A 14,746-nucleotide genomic window follows, 5' to 3' on the forward strand; every position below is an offset into this window, starting at 1 on the left:
GTCTGTGTGTGGTTTAGGGTTTGATTCAACAATCGAGGCATCACTACATCATACTGTTTACAAAAAGACTCTTTTCTGATGCTATGACGCAGAATTTCATTCCTTATTCCTTATTTCTATTCCTTATTATTATTCCATCTCTCAAATTCAACATGCTGAGCATAGACGGGGATGCACCTTCTGCAGATGCCTTTTGCATCCTTGACTCTTGATAGAGACCTCCACCTGCTGGACAGGACATGTTACTAGACAAACGCTTCAATGGAAAAAGCCTTAGAGAAACTCCCATACTGATATATCTAATACCTTTAGGAGAAGTAGGTTTCCACAGCTCAGTCTGTGTATTACTACGAGAAACTGGGATGTTACAAGTGTAATATTTATAACTTTACTCAGTGATCATCATCTCATCGTTAGAGATTGGATAACAACAGAAAATAAGAAAACCAATGTACCTATAAAGGCCAAAACCACAAAGTTTTAACACAGAGCCGTAATGTTTGGCTTCATCCGTTTTTTAATTAATAGGGAACATGAGCTGGGCTTAGACCGTCGGTCTAGACACAGGTTAGTTTTACCCTACTGATGATGTGGATGTGTTGTTGCAATAGAAATAGTAATAAAACTGTGGACTGGTCCACAGCGCCCTCCACAGTTCAGCTGCATGTTTCCAGTGCGCAGTTACTGGCCTTGAAATGATTCTTGATGCAATTTGTCACTGTAGCAGTAACTTGAATTGAACTGAATCAGTACCTACAACAAAGTAAAAACATTTCGGCCGGACCAACTGAAAACAAGATACAGAACGCTGAGAATAAAAAAGAGCCTTTGAAATGTTAAGAACATGAAACACACAATAAAACAAAAAGCTAAAATAATGTTTTTCATACATTAACAAGTTTGGAAATTAAAAAGTAATTGACTCATTTCTAAAGCCTGGGTGTTAGGAGTTATGTATGCTACAAGCTCTTCTTAGACTTATATATACTTAATAACACTCAGTAATTAAAAACTGATTTCTTCTGATGGTTGACTGACCAACCTTGAAGATGGTGTCAGCCATTTTGACTCATCTACATTTCTCAGTGCCAAAAGGCAAATAAGTCCAATTACGTCTTTTTGGCACCAAGCAGTTTAGCAGTTTGTCTTTTGGTTTTTGATTATTACCAGTACAATAACTGAGAGTGTATGTGTCCTTTTAGCAGTAGGAAGAGCTGATATTTGATATATATGTATTTATACAGTACATTTTAATTTAATCTAAAATATCACTCACGCCTCTTTGGTTCTTACCCCTCACTGTGGATTTCAGTTTCTTCTAACAGGTAGCCACAAACAAACTATTTTCCCAGATGACTCACCCATTAGCCAGTCTTCTTGCTGATGCACTTTCACCTACTATTAAAGTCAGAACTGATTCAGCCCAAGGGATGTCTTTGGTTTTAAGCATGAAGGACTTCTCTAAGTTTCCAACATTTCATTGAATATATTGAGCCCTTCCACAACAAACATTTTGCCTTGTCACAGCAGAAAAATCACAAGTGAAACAAACTTTGTTTACAGTGATTAATTTACATTAAGTGTCCCAGCAAGACATAAGACATGACAGTGAGCCAGAGTACACAACACCAGACCCTTGGAAGTAGCTCGCTTAAATGGAATACAGTTGTTTTTAATAGTATCAAATATATGCACACAGTTTTGCCAAGTTCATGTCACATATGATGAGTGGTAGTGATGAAAGATTCCCATGTCGGGGGTGTGAGAGTGTTGATATCATCAGGATGCTCCATCATTACAGTTTACAGAGTTTGTTTTGTAAGTAACTAAAATACTGTGCAGTGACAGTATAACACCATATCTATTAAATTTAGGTATCTACAAGTCAATCAATCACAAAACTCCAATATGACACTATGGCTGTACGTCAATGTGTAATAATGTTTGTTGTGGTATATTTGCTGGCTCATTGTCACACTCTCACGGTTTAGTCCGTTAGTTTGCTACAAATTAAAAGTGTCTGCTGTGAAAAGTGGACTTGGTTAATTGCTAAAATGAGAAACATAACAATGAAAGAAAATATCTGGGTGAATTAAGTATCCAGATCCATTCCCAAACTTCTGGCTTTGATAAGGTCATTTTGAGACTTTCTGATTTATGGACATAGGGGTTTAATCAAAGCCTGATGCATCCAGATTCACTGATGCTGCAATAACGACAATGGAACTTAAACAATGAATAAACCTCTTGACATAAATGCACCTTTTGTTTGTCTGCTGTCCACAGTGGGGTTTCTGTTGCGAACCCTACTGCCAAAATGCATCACTCTTCAGGATGACCTGGGTGTATTTGGCGAACGTCAGAAATGCATTCATTTTTCATCCTAGTGAGCAGCGGTTTCTGCCTTGGGACCCTGCCCTGAATCTCATTTTTCTCCAGCTTCTTTTTGATGGTGGACTCATGAACGCTGACCAAAGCCAAGGACAAAGAAGGCTGCAGACTGCTGGATGTTGAGACGAGGGTTCTTTTTGAATTCTTGCATGATATTTATGCTTTGTTCATGGAGAGATTTTGGCAGGACGACTGCGTCTTGGAAGATTCACTACTGTCCCACAGCTTCTCTACTTGTACAACATGTAGTTGGCTCCGATTCAGTGGAGCCCTGGAGCTTTTGGAATGATTTTGGAAATGTTTCCAGACTGACAGGCGTCAACATTGTCTCTCTGGAGATATTGAGGGATTTCACTTGATCGTGACATGATATGGTTCTCAAACCTGTGTGCTGAAGGCTTCGCTCTGATGATAAATGCCAAGTTTTCTGAGCTGTATAACGGTCAGATGTGGTTCCAGATTGGACAGGATCGCTGCCACTTTTGTGGAAGAGTGGAGAAATACGACCATGCTGTAACAGATCTTAAAAAGCCATACCAAGTATTGAAATGTCTTGTTATACTTCCAACTGTGCTAAATGTGAAAAACAATGTGGTAAAGTTTACAACAAAAGTTTGCCATTTTGCAGTCTTGCTGAGAAAAACAATATCACTTTCATATCTATGGTATCTTTAGTAAGCAGAAGGGACGTATCAAACATGGAACCAGTGTGCCTGGTGGAGTGGCACTGTCACAGTGCATTATATTAGCATGTGTTTCTAATGATTTGGCCACCTTATTTTCTTAAACAATGTGGCCACAACATTAGAAACACCAGTACTCCAGAACCACTCCATCACCCCATGACCTCAAAAATAAACATATAGTCAGCACTTTTCTGACTGTTCCAAAAAGAAGTGGTGAATTATAACCTACTAAATGTAGAATTCATGGCAGAGCTGCTGTATTGGATTGTTTTAGACTGTAAAGGTGTATCTAATAAAATGGACAGTAATTGTAAACTGGCTCGTGAAAAACCAAGTCTAGTATTTTAGGTTTCAATTCCAAACATATCTTAATTCAGTTAACATAGTTAAAATGTGGGTTCTTTTGACCAAAGATAAGAAAATGCACAGACCAGCACCTCCAAACCTCTGCTATTAACACATTGTATGTTACACATTTAATGTTTAAAAGCTGAACAGTAAAAACCAGAAGTTGTGTTTTTATGGGGGGTTATACGACAAAGAGTTTGAGTGCAGGGACTTATTGAGTTGACAGCAGAACCCACATTATCTATATATTTAAAAGCTTTATTTTTCTTGTTGATAATAAGGAAAGATTATTAGGCCTCATATTTCCTTTCGTATCTGTGTCTGTGTACAAGTGTGTGTTTGCAGTTGACCTGAAGCCCCTCTAAAAGTAGCCCTATGATGCGGCTGCTGTTTGACATACATAGGGAAAATTCCATCTTATTAGACCTAATTATCATTCTTCAATCTGTTTCTACTTAAATAAGGTCCAGACAGCAATCAGTGAACACATACACACACACACACACACACACACACACACTCAGACAAACTCAATGTGTTCTTAATTTTCATTAATGTGAGGATGGTGGTGGGTTGGCAGGGAAGCGGGCAAGTCTCTCGGCACCTGAAACATAAAACATATCTAATCCCATGATTCCATTAGCAGAAGACCATAACACATCATTCTTCCCAGCTCGAAACTACACACAGGTGGTCTCACAGCTCCTGAGAAGTCATGAGCAGCTAAGTAGCCAGTAGCGCTGGCTGCTCACCACAGGAGGGCAACAGAAGCCTATAAAAGCAGCATGGTGCCACATTTTACAATAGAGGTCTATTTAACCTCTCTAACTACTGGCTAGTCATTTAGGAAACAGAACTGTGGGCTGAAACAAAACAGTCTCCAGTGTGGTTATTTACCCCCGTTAAGATTTGGAGCAGGAGCTTTCTCCTTAATGTGATCCAGTGCTCTCCTCCAACACAGAAAACAATGCATGAATACATCTTTTTGACACATCTCCTTGGTTCCAGCCTCTCGTTCCCTCCAGTAACTTGGACGCTTTTCTGCTCCTCATTCACTAAGCCTTATAAAAGCCTCTTGCTTTATCCAACTTGGAACATAGTTTCCCATTATTACTTGTTAAACCAATTCTGTCTAATGTCTCATCAGCTGCTTCACTGCAGAGCTTCATCTTTCTTATGTGGGAGTGGCCCTTCAATCCAAAAGCACCGAAAGAATGTGTTTTCAAGATGCCAGTACACACATGCACATCATATTACGTATTGAGACAACAATGGACAAGGTAACAACTCAACTGAAAGTAACTTTGCAAGTGTTCTGGAGTCAAACTAAAATGAATTTTTGCTAAAAAAAAAAAAAAAAAGCAAAAATGTTCTTTTTTTGACTGCGTTTAATCGGCCAAAACTATTAAACTTATTATTACATGAACCCCCAAAATTTAAGCACATTCATTTATTTATCTGGCATGATTGCAATGCTAGACTGTAATTAGAGTGGTTAATTAATCAGTGTTAATTAATTTAAATTAATCACCCACACAGGCAGATGCTTAGACCACCATGATCTGAGCACTCCTGTCAATTTGTATTTCTCTGTTTAGGTATTTGAATTGTTGACTTGCTCAATTTGCATGTTGTTAAAACATTGCCACTGTAAATGCTAAATGATTCATGCTTGAATTCCAATGTTCCTGTAGAATTACAAAAAGTTTTTTAATTGCTAATAGATGGATAACCTGGGCAATATGGGCTGAGAGGCTGTCAGTGACTCTGTGGCGCAACGGTAGCGCGTCTGACTCCAGATCAGAAGGTTGCGTGTTCAAATCACGTCAGGGTCAAACTTTAACCATCCCTTTAATATGGGAAAATATGCAGGTGCTCTAAAAGCTTACTGCGTTTGTGGTTAAAGAATACATAACAGCATTATCATGCTTTGGATGAGAGCGTCCGCCACATGACTAACTTTATCAGTTAAGTAGAGCTCCTTTTAATTAGTGAGACGTCAGTGAGCTGCTGCAAAGAGAAAACTATGCTTTAAAGCACATATGTTGTTCTACATCATGAGGTGATAAAAAAAATTATTAAATTTACTTTTGAAAAATGGAAAAATGTGAAAAATTTCTGTTTTAAAGCTTTAATTTTCAAAAACATACATTTTACATTTCAGTTTGACCTGAAAACCTTTTTGAGATAGAAGAAGCAGGCTGTGGGAGTTTGGGAAAGATTCACATTAGACGATATTTATTATAACCAAATAAGAGTTTGATCTGAATTGAAAGAAGATGGAGCAAATGGAGCTCAGGTTGAATGTGGCTTGAGTTACCTTACTGTTTGAGGGACATTTGGACCTTGAGGGCAGTGAGTGTGGGTCATGATTACCCTCCCTACTGTTTCTCTGCACGCTCCTGCTCTGAAGCTCAGTGGGCCGAGCACGGTACCAGCAGTGCTGTGGTTATGGGTTAGACTCCTGCTGTGGCTCCTCAAATTGAAACTGTATGTTTGCACAATTCTGAGAGACCGATAATAAAAAGTATCCGCCAAATTGCTTTTGGTGCATTTGTACGCTGTGAGGCGAAGAGGTGCCTAAAATTAATTAGCGTGTTCATTTTTTTTTCCCACAGGGACCCCTGCTGTGTGAAAATGACAGCCACCACTGAGAGTGGTGTAAAATCAAAGAGATCCCACTGTGCCGTTGGGCCTGTGGGCCAATCACGTCTGTCTCTGGCTTGAATTATGACATGAAGCTCTTTAAGCCAAGGGCATGGAGTCAAAGAAAGCCTGAGTGTGCATAAAACCAATACAGCACTAGTACAGGACAAGCATATTCGCATAAATATGAGATAATTACATGACAGAGTCACAACCGCCGGCGACAGCACATGATGAATGATCCAGGAAAAGAAAACATGAACAAGGCGAATGGAGACAGACACAGGGCTACTGGTGTAACACTAACTCTGGACGGAGGGATGGGAGTGAAAGGCAAAACAAAAGGTGGACTAAAGGAAGAGGAGAGAATCGGTGGAGGTCTGAGTGGCTCAGGCCTCAAGTCTTACCCCTCTCCTCTTGCCCTTCTTCTATTTCTGCCTTTTAAGGAACTCCATTACTTCAAGTAGATAATGAGTGCCTTGAAGCAGGCTGAGTAAATCAGACAGAGAAAAGCAGAGGGAGATGGAAAAGGTGTGTGTGTGTGTGTGTGTGTGTGTGTGTGTGTGTGTGTGTGTGTGTGTGTGTGTGTGTGTGTGTGAGTGAGGGAGACTGTGGATTGGGAAGCAGTGGGAGACAGTGGAAGGAAGAAGAAGATTAGAAGTGATAATAAATGAAGCGAGAGAGGCCGAGAGAGGAGCTGAGCTGAGTAAAGATGCGTGATAAGATCGTGCATTAACTTAAAAGCATACTTTAATAAAACTCCATCAAGAGCTTAAGAGAAGGAGAAGCAAAGATGGTTCCCACATAGGTCAAGGAAAATACATGTTCGTGGTAGATGTTTGATAGTTCCTGATTTAACCCTCAGCTTGCGTCTCCCCATTCTTTACACTCGTCACGTGTCTATTTACAGTCACAGCTGAATTCCCGTCTTTCTTCTCTGGTCTTTTCAGAATTTGCAGCAGAGGGAAAAAATTACGAAATCCCAAACTCCAAGTTCTCTGTTGTGACTTCGAAGGGGCCTCGAGACGTCTCGGTAAATTCAGGATTTAAAGAAAACCGAGACCTCATCACTAGGATCAAATCAACAGTGATTGAGTCAAACTTTAAACTCTGACCTTTATTGAAATCATATGTGTCAGAGAACAGGCCCCGATGTGCTTCAAATAAAACCTTCGCCTTGGTCTCATTTCTTCATTCAACTACATCACAAGTCAGTTTTATACAGCCCAACAGCACAATTTACAAATTTGCCTCAAATGACTTTACAAGTTGTGCAGCACAGGATACAGTTTATTATCTGCTGTTGGATGCCGAGCTGTTTCTTCTGTAGTCCGAAGAAGCTTGATCAGGGAATGATCTTGTTAGAGCAATTTCCCCCTGGGATTAATAAAAGTTTTTTTAATCTTGAATCTTGAAAAAGAAATCTTTTGAAGAGTACTGTATTCAGTATATACAGTATGATCAGTTTTGGGCTTTGTTCAATAAAAACAGGAAGGATTATTTTGTTATTTTACTTTCAGGGGTCACTCTAGGTCAGGCAGGTGCCTCGAACTCACACACTCTTCTTGTATTTAATACCTGTAAAGAAAGACAATCACCCAGCACATCAGCAGTCCTACGACAGTGACTGACCAACTACCCAGTTGGTCTTGGTGTCAGCACACAGCTCTACAGTGCCGAGTTTCCAGGAGTCCCACCTCTTCTCTTTTGCTAGACCCTCACTTCTCCCAGCTTGTCAGACCATGGTTGTGTGTTTTGAGTGTTGTGATCCAACCCTTTGCGTGGAAGTTTAATCACTTTTAACAAACTGGTTATTGTTTTTATCCATATCATACCATATAAATCACACCCCTTTGGGTGTGTTATGAGACCATGTATCTTTCAGATCAGTTTGAGGAGTGCCTAAGGTTTTTATTGCAGACTACATTTTATAGGCTAATACACTTATTTACTTTGACTTTCAATGTACTCTTTAGGTCCAAAAGCAGGGACGTGAGCGTGAACACACTGGGACAATTTTGACAGCTGTCATCGTTGCCGCAAACATCTGGATTTTGTGGCAGTAGCTGTATCAGCATGTCTGGATTTGCTGCCACCTGACATTACTTTAATTTCAGAGCAGCCTCAGTCTTCATCATTCTAGGGTTCATTTTGTTGATCTTATCAAGTCGTTGACTACATGACTTGTGATTATTATCTATAGTAAGTATCTAGGTTATGATATGTGGGTCATAATTTTGGTCTTAGGAATGTGGGGGTGCCCTGTTGGCCTTCTTATGGCTAGCTTCATTACTTTTGGCTTTGCTATGTTTGCAGTTCTTATTTTCACATTTCCTCCTGGTTATTCACTGATTCATATGAAATGTTTGTAGCTGGTGTGCAGATAATGGGAACGTAACATTGCATGCTCTGAGATTTGTCACTCATACAGCGCTCCTAAAGAAAATCAAGTTTTTAAAGATGTCAGGCCACGTTTTGTTTTGTTATTTTCTACCAATATAAGGAATCTGGATGTTGGCTGTGTTGGCTGCCCACCAGCTGGTGGTGCCATATTCAACTGTCTGTATGGCCTGTGCCAAAAAGTGGACCTGCATCTGGTCTTATCTAGCTGTTGCAGTACTTGGTCTTCTTGGGCCCCAAAGAACTCTGCAGGTCTGTTCAGCTCCACAGAGCATTTTACTGAGTTGCAGCTCATTGTTTTGGCATTTGGAGTCACTGTAACTGCTCTCTTAATGACACGTTCCCCAGAACTACTAAAACTAAACTTTACAAGGTGATAATATGTCAATTTTGTGTTTATATCATTTTAAACATCTATGTTAAACTGAGAAAACAGGCCCTGTAATAATGACCACTGTGGCTGCTGTAGACTGTGAAACTACTGCTCAGTATCTGAACATCTCTGTGGTACACTTCAATTTCCTTCTTCTCAGTTGCTCTTGACAGTCAAAAATGACAAGAGGCTTCTTAATAGAAAACAAATAGCACCCGAGCTCCAAATAATAATCTCATGTGACGTCAAGGAAAAAAAGAAGCCCCACTCTAAGCTCTGTCTCTGTTTTACTGAGTTCCTCTGTATTGTGCTCTCCCGATCGTTCAGTTCTCGGTCCCTAAACCACAGCAGTTGTGGGAAATCAGTCCCAGCTGTCACTACTTTGATTTGATTGGAGAATGTGTCAATCAAGCTGAGGCACGTTGCGCAAAATCTAATTCTAGTCACTCGTTATTTCAGCTCCCACTGAGCTCTTTGCTAAGGGATTAGTTTTGACTGTCACACAGAACCAAGGAACCCAGGGCGAAACTGACCATCTGATCTTTGTTCCATCTACCAAGCAAAAAAATCTCATGAAAGCACGATTTATTCAAAGCAACTTTTTCACAAGTCCCTTTGAATCTTCTTGCTCCTAGCAGTAAATACTTGCATGGCAGCTGTGAGATTATTCTTTCTCTCTTTTTATATTTAAGATGTAAAAACTTTATGGTTTCAAACTGGCAGCAATATGAGAAAGAGAGAGTTAGCTTTGTTACACACTGTGGGAATCTGTCCCCTGGATATCTGGACCACTGTGGTGTTTCTGCAGGTTCGAGATGAAGAGTTCACATCTCTGTCAAGCATCAAACTGGTGTCACAAATAGGATGTGAATCGAAACCACTCTTTCATCCCTCCAGTCGGGACTTTCTCTAAATCTTTCTTGCTTGCTCGTCCCAGTCTGTCCTTCCAGGCAGATGCAAGCATGCCTTGCTTGAGTTTGTTTTGGTCCAGTCTTGCCTTGATGTGCTCAAATGGTGAAAGACCAAAAAGGAATTAAAGAAAAGAAAACTTCAGACAGCGTGACGGAATGAAGAAATACCATCACATTACTGCAGGGACAGTTAAAGGATATGCCCTGTGTACTTTCCAGGCCTGGAACTGGAAAAGGTTTCGTTCTGCCTTCTGAAATGGTGTGGGAGAGTAAAAAATTGCCAAACATTTCTGGAAATTCAGGAATGGAGAAAGAGGATTCTAAGAAAAATGTGTGTCCTGTCTGTGCAGGTGCCCTTGTATTTGTTACATGTGACAAAATTCAAGCTTTGGAGGCACATTATGGAGAATTACCACCTTGAATCTGCAGAGAGACCTCTTTTTAAGCTGTGGAATAATAAATGCGTGGCAGGACAGTGTACGTGGGTTCGACTCAAGTGAAATTTCCTTTTAGTTTTAGTGTTTTCATGAGATTTGTGAACAAATACGTCACCATACTTCAAAATGTTAAGGAAGCTGTTGGTGTTAATATTATGGAGGGTCTCCAGGGAATAGATGTAAGTCAGTGTAAGTGACAAAGACGATAGTGCGACTGTGAGGGAGTCTGTAGTTCTTCCATAATCTCCTGTCTCTGTGTGCCCCGCAGACAGTTTAAAAGCTTTCTATTTACCTTTCGCACCATTCTCCCATTTTCAGGTCGCAGAATGAGATGGAAGTGTCTAAGTGTGTGTGTGTGTGTGTGTGTGAGAGAGAGAGAGAGAGAGAGAGAGAGAGAGAGAGTGTGTGTATGAGAAAGGGCGAGACAGCGACAGAGCACTGTTAGTCCTCTGAGTGTGGGTGGACAGCTACTCCAAAACAGGCATTTTAGTCTCTAACAAACCGTAACACGTCAAACATGCAACGTAGACCGCGACACAGCAACATGTACAGTAAAACGCCTCATTGACTCCTACACAGGACCTCAGGGGGAAAAACTGATCTTTTTGCTCACACACTCCAACTGCATCCATTAATCATAAATGAAATTTTATGAGGGATGCGGTGGAATATGATTGTCATAAAATGAGCTAAGAAAACGAGGGAGGGAAGTTCCTGGCTGTAGCTGCTGGAATCACCTCAGGATAGCTTGGCTCAGGTGCTGAGGAATACTCCCTGTTTGGATGTGTGTGTTTACTTCACCCTTCGTCATTATCCCCCACCTGCCACACCGCTTCCCCTTCTGTTTCGAATTTGTGTATTTGTACTTTTGCCTAGATGCATGTCAGTTATCAGACTTATTAGATGCTGTCAAACGTCTCCTCTGTCCTGTGTTATGTTATGTTATCAGATTGATCTGAGCCAACACAGTTTCATCAGTTTATTCTTTACTGGAGTGGAAGCTGGACAGATCTGAACATGTTACTCCAGTTGGAGGTGACTGAAGATGGTAATATGTACTGAGTGTAATTGTCCCTGACTTTAATTGAGAACTTCACTAGTGTTGCTTTCAGAGTCTATGTGTTTTAGTGTGTGCGGAGGTTTTGCAGAGCTCAGCGGCCGTAAAGTAGTCAACATTTAGCTGCCTTCCACTAAATGTCAGTATAGTTAGACTGACAGCAGAGCTCTTGTGAGTAACCTTGATCATAAAATAATGATAGCTGGGCTGTCTGTCCCACTTCTTACCAGATGTTGGCCGCGAAGTGCAGTTTCATTGCTGTCAGTTCAAAAAGAAGTCCAAGAGTTTTTACACTGGTCAGGTGTTTTACTGTGGGCAAAGGTCTGAAACAATTTGGAAAAAATGTAGATGCAAATTAAAATCAAATAAAAAGTATCAGGTGGTGCCAAAGAAAAAACTGTGTTTGCTTTCACATTGCCCAAACTTAATGAAGCCTTGTTTCTGTGAGTTTGTTTCCAAATCCAAAATGTACTTTCATGTCTGATGTCTTCGCATTTCACGGTCAGGTAGGACTTCTGTAACACCCACAAAACCATGCACGAACGTCCACACATGCAAGCCATTCAACCATCAGATGAATGAATGCCTAGCCCCATTTTCTTCCTAATTGCTTTTGAAAACATGTTGAGGAGTAGAGCAGCATGAGGAATGACAGCTGCTGGTGTTTTCCTAAATGGACCAAGTCAACAAGCACAGACAGTGACATGAAAGAGCTCACACACCTCTGCGGTTTTGCTCACTCACACGGACGACCAATTGATTAACTCGTAAATCAACCTCATCCCATGCCTCGGGCCCTGGAGCACCCCTCCACCTCCACTCTTACCCCCACCAACCCAAAAACGGCGGTGTGAAGCTGCAGCCCAACCCTGAGCCCTCCAGCTAAGTGAGTGGAGGCGGAGGTGTTCCCAGTCATGGCAGAAACCCAGCAGGAGGGAGAGGCCAGGTGGGGCAGGTATAGTGGGTGCTAAGGAGTAAAAATAAAATCAAGGTGGGGTCATGGAAACAACAGGTAGAGGATTAGTATCTGTTCTTGTAAAGACAGGGAGGGATGGAGAAAGAAAGCACAGAGGGGCTCAGAGAAGGACATAAATGTGTTAAAGGGACAAAGGAGACGATAGACAGAAACAAATGCTGTGTAGTGCTGCCAAAATGGAGAGAAACAAGGGGAGACAGATATGGAGAGTAAGAGGGAGAGAGAGCATAGAAGAATGCAGTAAATCCCTGAGCGACCGAACAATCCTCTGGAGAAAGAAAAGAGGAATTTTTATGTGCTGCAGGTGAGCAGAACAGAGAAGGAGGGAGAGTGAAGACAAGACAGAAAGAAAAGAAAAGAGCAGAAGATAGTCAGATGGAAAAATAGGGAGAGAATGCGGGGGTGGCCGAGGGAATTTGAGGAAAGCGTGAAAGGGTTTGATTGTAGCAGAGAAAAGGGGACACGTGTGGTGAAAATGAGGTGGAAATGGCACAAAAATGACAAAATGGCTTCTCGCGCCGTTGTGAGAGGATGGCACACAGATGGACACGGGGAAGGAGGGCCGAGAGACATATGGAAAAAAGATTGGGAGACAGAGTCTGACAAAAAAAAGAAAAGGATAGAGAGCAAATAGAAGAAAGACAGACAGGGAGGAAGAGGAGGTCCGAGAATGGCTCAACGAGAGCATCTGTGCATCTTAAAGGAGTACAGCGGGTTTCTGTGTGACTGGTGACGAGCACACTGCAATGATGTGACACAAAAATCACATTGAATGGCTGTGGGTTCACTGACTGATACAGCACTACTTCTGCAGTTTATTTGTATTTGTAAGAAAGAAGTATTTATTTCTTTTAACGAACGTATTTATTACTTGAATTTTTGCATTGGGAAGTTTTATGATCATTATTTATGTCACTCTGTTGTTGCTGTTCACTGTAATCTGTTCATCTTTAAACTAGATTTGTTTTGTACTTGTTAACACATGCCCAAGTTATTTTTATATATGTTAGGGCGGCTCTTTCCTTTTTCCTTTTTTTTTATTATCAGACAGCATCTGCAACAAGGCAAAGCAATTTCCCTTTGGGATTAATAAAGTTTTTTAAGTCTTGAATGTTCCTCAGTATAGAAACAACAAGATTTCCTGTGTTTGTCAAATATAGGTTTACGTTATGGTCATCAGTCTGAATTAATTCAGTTTTGTTTCTGAAAAATAATGTTTTTTGTCAGTTTGGTACAAAGGCTGTACAGTAAATACTGTGATATTTGTAGATATAACTTTCAGTAGTGTAATATGAGATCACGTCACTGTTACTGGAAAGAAAACGACAATCCAAACTGACTTCATGGTCGACATATTATCAAAAGCATAATTTCTAGCTAGATGTTTCTTACCAAAATACTTTTATTTCATACTTGCATTTCTAAGACCTTTATCTAGACATTTTGGCAAAGAGTCAAATGTGCACTTGTTCACAGTGCACTTGTGTGGTCAAATGTTCTTTGTTCCTCTTTTCAGTCACCTAAAGCCTGTGCAGGGAGCGTACTGGATGTTTACTACACAATTCTTAAAATTAATGGTTAATAAAGGAGATTAGAGATAAAGGGGCATTTCTAAACACCTGTCTGTTTGCAGGTCTTGGGGAGTACTACTGTCATGGACAGATGACTGACAGCTGATGGGACAAAAGCCCACTGACCCAAGAGTTTAAGTGACCTTACATTCAGTAAAGTTGGTTAAACACCTACAAAACAATACAAAGCCAGAAGAATAGAGACAGAACAGTGGAAAAGAGACAAAAAACAAGAATGACTGAGCACAAAAACACTACAAAGAGTACCACATCTTAAAAACAGAGGTGATACGAGTACGGTGTCAATACTCAAGTTAAAGTCCTCACCTATGATAAATACTGTACCACACATTCATTACTCAAGTTGGAGTAAAATAGTCCACTAAAAGTGTTTAAACAGTATTAAAATTGATGTTGTTAAGAACATTACTTTCCAAAGAAAAAGATATTTGTCTTCCACACCAAGACTCTGTGGAGACTTGGTAGCACTGTATATGTTAAAAGAGTTGTGAAAAGCCTTTTGAGCCCCAGAAGATGCTGAATGAACTCTCAGTGGTCAAAGGAAATATTGTTGGTAATGTCATTTGTGTCAGGGAGCGAAATGCTAATTATTTGAATTTGTGCCTGATGGTTCTGCTGTGAGTCAGCAAGATTATAGAAATGGAAAGCTGAACGTGTGCAGTGGTTTTAATGATTCCAAACTGTTTTAATATGTTCTTACTATTACTCAAGATGAAGAAATGATAACATGAGGCACAGGAACACATGACCTCAGAGACAACTGAGGAATTTCCTCAAATGTTGGTGAAAGAGCCAGAGGCAAAAGGAAAAGACGTTCTCTCCAAGAGCAAATAAAAGTTTTTCTACAAGATGGCCCTCGCATCAACTCCTCTGTAGACCATAAGTCTTGTATTAGATCATAACCTGCCAATCAGACAGGCAGGCCCGTC

At 40.5% G+C, this 14,746-nt stretch overlaps 1 non-coding gene across 1 annotated transcript; it reads left to right on the plus strand.

The window, feature by feature from the left end:
- Positions 1-5,188: 5,188 nt before the first annotated feature.
- On the plus strand, positions 5,189-5,260 carry trnaw-cca. The gene has a single exon. It is a non-coding gene; the product is annotated as a tRNA-Trp (tRNA).
- Positions 5,261-14,746: the final 9,486 nt, after the last annotated feature.

Source organism: Anabas testudineus, chromosome 10 (genome assembly GCF_900324465.2).
Source record: "Anabas testudineus chromosome 10, fAnaTes1.2, whole genome shotgun sequence".
NCBI classification, from domain to species: Eukaryota; Metazoa; Chordata; class Actinopteri; order Anabantiformes; family Anabantidae; genus Anabas; species Anabas testudineus.